This window comes from Nothoprocta perdicaria, unplaced genomic scaffold, assembly GCF_003342845.1.
Source record: "Nothoprocta perdicaria isolate Ctin4 unplaced genomic scaffold, notPer1 scaffold_170, whole genome shotgun sequence".
NCBI lineage: Eukaryota > Metazoa > Chordata > Aves > Tinamiformes > Tinamidae > Nothoprocta > Nothoprocta perdicaria.
The window spans coordinates 1,033,315-1,038,149 of NW_020454872.1; positions in this window are offsets into that span (position 1 = coordinate 1,033,315).

Here is a 4,835-nt window from a genome sequence, read left to right on the forward strand (position 1 = left end):
AAGACTTTCTCAAATGCATTCTCAAAGCATGAAGGTCGCGCACTCACCAGCACTGCTCGTGTGGCTTGTTCTCACTGCTGTGCAAGGGACACGGTCAGAGCAGATGGAGGGCGTCTTCCAGCTCCCAAAGGTGGAAGAGATGGGAATATTCACTCTGCTGCCCATCTGGGATCACGGTCTAAGAGCAATGAGGAGCAGTGATGCAGGATGTTCCCTCTGCAAGGGAAAAAGCCGCKGCACTGGACGGTGCCCCTGCGCGCTGCATGGGCTGCGCTGTGCTTAAACGTGCGCCTTAAACACGGCCTGCTGGGCTGAAAAGTGTTATTTCTGGAGAAATGGCTCAGAAATGGCTGTGTTGGATGTAACTGTGCTTTTATCTTTCCACAGAAAGAAGTTTATCTTCTGTGACCAAAACAGATCTATTCAGTGAACTGTGTGGCATTTAAGCAGTAATAATAGACTGGTAGAAAAACATGTAATTTGCCTTCCTCTAATCAAGAAACAAGTACAGAGTTAAAGCAATATGTATTTTTTTCCAATGCCAGTTGGAAAAAATGGAGCTTATTTKGTATTGTTTTGCCCTGAAAATAGGATGCAGAACCCTTCTGCAAATGTTTTACCATTAGCAATTAACTTGGGCATCAAAATGTTCTCAGTATAAGCTATGGGATTTGTGTGTGAGCTGAGATAGGGTTTTGAATCCAGTCACCCTTTCTCAGGGAAAAAGCTCTGACAGAACTGTAAAAGAAGGGCAAAAATGCAAATAGGATTAATGGCAAGACCCCTGTATGAAGGGGTCATGACTAAACTGACTCTCCAGTTCGCAAAGGAGATGTGCAAAGGAGGTACGATAGAAATTTGCTGCTGAGAGATGGATGACGTGAAGTGCTCCGGGCTCGGGAGATGAGGTTACGTCTTCCTTCAAGGCCCTGGAAAAAAACTATCCATAGGAGCCGGCTCCTGCAGCTGCCTTAACGTAGAGGCACTGCTCCCTCTGGCTTCGCTGCCTGCGTCCTGACAAAGGCAGAGCCGTCCCCGGGTGCACTGCTCTAAATGAACGGATCTGTTCTTTTAATGAGCTAGGACCTCTGCCACGGTGCATTAACCTAGCCATTCTTTAAAAAACACACGATCTGGAGTTCTCATGAAGAAATCACTTAGCATACTTATTCCAAAGAGCGGAAAACTTGTCTGAGATCAAAGCAGGCGAAGGTGCTTGAAATAGAAATAAATGAATAAAGAAGCAGCGAGTTCTGTGCGGCTTCAGGCAGATTAAACACGAGTGCTGTCTCTGCCTTTCCTCCTGGTGCTGAGACATGTGGAAAGCTGCACGCCAGGTGGGTCAAGGGGGATGGATGCAGCAAAGAGACCTCGTTAGAACATCTAGTTCAGCGTTATGATTAAATAGAGCGGCGTTTCCATGCTCTAAAACTTGATGCAAGGAGCTGCAGAAAATCATGCTCCGGTGTGTCCATCCCTGTGCCCCTTGCTAATTCAAATATGAGGTATTTTAATTAGAACAGGAGGGAGATTTCTAGAAGATTGCACTGGCCGAGAAGCTAACACCAGTCTCGCCTTCTGGAATTATTGATTAAACAAATGCCTTATGCATCAGCTGGAGTTAACTGGAGAACCTTTGTGGAGCTGCTTCTTCCCGGTGCGGCCAACGCGTCCTTATGTAAAACAGCACGTGCGGTGGGAAGGGGCGGCCGCGAGTCACAACGAGGGCCTGTCCGGCCACCGAAGCCAGTGAATGCAGCCAGTGTTCGCAGGGATGCTCGACATGCAGAGCATCCTCTGTGCCCTGTATGCAGGAGCAAGTTGTATTTCCTTTCACTTTATGCATCTTCAGTGGCTACTTCCACTTAGCAGGAATATCAGCACAATTTGTTTTTTCATAGGAAAAAAAAAGAAACTAATCCAAATCGCATAAAAGATGTATCAAACGCTGTCATTTGGTAACTGCAGAGAATCAGTCTCCCAAATGAGGAATCTCCTCTCGTGTCATAGAAGAGGCATCCATATTACTTTGGAAAAACGATGGCCGCTAAATCCGGCGTAATGTAGCTTAAGCCTTTCTGAAGTGCTGAGAAAGCCAATTCAAACACCGCTGGAGTGCCAAGGAATAAAATAGGAACACTTAGCCACTGAGCTGCGAACTGCCTGATTGGAAAAAGGTTCTTTTTCCAAACATCCTTTGAACTGTGGCTATTTCTTGGCTGCTCTGACCCGCTCAGCGTCGCCGCTCTCTTTTGTTGAAGACGCTGGTGATGGAAGTGCCGGAGCAGCTCCCGTAAGGGCCACGCTGCCCCRAGCGACCCAAGGGCCTCTTTGTGCAGCGTGGGTGACACGGGTGTTTGCCCAAGAGATGATGCCGAGAGGATTTTCGCTTATTTGCACGCTCGGCTTAGAAAGCGGAGGCTCTGTTTGCTCATATTCCGTGTATTTCCATCTGATGCTTCATTCTTATTTCCCTTAGGTGTAATTGGATTTTGCTCAATAAGCAACCAAATAAAAAAAAAAGAGGTTTATTGCATTGCTTTAGTATTCATTTGTTTAAGGTTTGGAGTATTGTTTGTTTTTTTAAAATCGAGGGTGCATTTTTAACAGCAAAGTGAGGCCATAACTTCTGTTTTAAAAAGACCTATGAGTTTTATGAAGCCGTTTTACACCGCTCCAGAGTTTCGGGAATAAAGAGAAAAACACTCAGTCACAAACAGAAATATATTTTTACAGCAGCAAAAGGCCTAAAATGAGACTATAGATCTCCTGCTAATACAGGGAACCTTCAGCAATGCCTCCCCACGTGCCAGCACGAACAAGACCCAGCCATGGGGATGGAGACCACGCACCACTTAAAGACAAAAAATACATAACCCGCAGGAGGCGGTTCTGGATCTTTTCCCAGATGGATTCTTGTTTTGACAGTGCCACAGACATGACAGATGTGCTACTTTTTAATTGTTTGTGCTTGAGCTTTATCCCTCTTTTTTTTTTTTTTTTTTTTTTTTTTTTTTTTTTTTTTTTTTTTTTTTTTTTTTTTTTTTTTTTTTTTTTTTTGTGAGATTTTTGATAGAAAATGCATCTTCTGGCCATTTTCTTCTTTTCCTCGTCATCTGAAGTTGTTTTTGGTGCTTTCTCCCTCCAGCCCAGGGTGACCGAAGAGTTTGGATGGGCCTTTTAAAGGCCTCTTCTCCACTTCTAGAACTATAAAATTTCCTTAACAGATACTTCAGAAACACTACTCAAACCTAGGAAAGAAAGAATAAAGACTTAATGATGAAACCAGTGCATTTAAAGGCAGGTGACTTGCAGAGCCACGTATTAAATCCACGAGAAAGGCAGTGATTTGAGCGCGGGGAGTTGCATGGGGTCAACTCGACGGGCCTAAAACGACCTCTTTCATAGGAATAGTGCTGAAATCAACCCGGCGGGCGCTGCTGGATGAGGGGAAGCCAGCTGACATGTAAATATGTGCAGAGAGCAATGTGCCGTCTGCATCTATAAGCGGGTGCCCGCAGCGGGAGCTCGGCGCTCCCAAGGACGGACCTCCATGGGCTCCGAGGCCGCACGCAAGCCCCAGTTGCTTCATCAACAGCCTGCAATTCACTGAGAAAGGGACACTTGAGTGTTTGGGCCATGTCTTTTGTTCAGCTCATCACAGAACCACAGAATGGTCAAGGTTGGAAGGGACYTCTAGAGATCATCTAGCCCAACCTTCCTGCTCCAGCGGGGACACCCGGAGCACGGGGCACAGGCTGGTGTCCAGGCGGGTGCTCATAATGATTCTATTAAAATGGATCTGTTCTTCCCGTGTCAATGTTTTAGTTGCAGGTTGATAGTTCTTGAGAAAACCAAAGCCCCCGTTGATGCCCTCCGTGTCCGGAGGCTTCGCTCCGGCCTGGCTGGTGCCTCTGCTCCCGCCAACTCTGCGCTGCAATGGACTCTCTGGGACACGGGAGGGAGCTGCAGTGCCGCAAACCACATTTTTTTTTTTTTTTTTTCCAAATCTGGCTCTTTTTTGCACCGCTTGCCATGCCCGTGGCCACTGGACGAGCGCTGAGCAGGGGCCTGGGCCGCGGGCCCAGCAGCCCCGCCGCGAGCCGCCCCATGGGCTCCTAGGCGCCGTCCCAGCAGCTCCACAAGCGTTTCAGCGCCCACGGCGCCCGCCCTCTGCCCCAGCGCCTGGGCACCATGTGGGTTTTGCCATCTTGCTCATGGCTTTCCCCATTTTCCAGAGCCTTGTCCCAGGGGGGACGAGCGGCAGTGTCTGCCCCTCCGCCAGCCTTTCCATGTCCCCCTGCTCAGCGTGCACGGCAGGATGGGCTCTGCCCCAAAAAGCGTATTTTAGTGGTGAAAACAGGMCAGGTGGAGATCAGGGAGGCACAGGATGAAGCGGGCAGGGAAGAGCAGCGACCTGGACATAAGGGGTACAGGGACTAGCTCCCACGCACGCTCAGCAACACTGTGGGAATTCCAGTACTTATTAAATCTGGGGGAAAACTTAATATCCAAAGGGCGCCGTTGGGAGGAAACCCTACGGGGAACGCATAGCCGGGGGAACGCTGGGGCGGGGGGCGCGGGGCCGGGGGGACTCGGGGGCGGCGGCACAGCTCCATGGCAACGGCCCTGGCGGCTCCATGGCAACGGGCCGGGGGCGGTGACCGCCCCGCCCTCCCCGCAGCGGCACCGCCCGCGCCGGAAGTGACGCGCCAATCAGGGCGCCGCACTCCCTCGGCGGCYGCCGCGAACAAAAGGGATTCGCGGCCCCCCCGCTGCGCCCCGCCCCCGACGCCGGACAGGCCGCCCAATCAGCGTCGCCGCCGGCGGCCGGC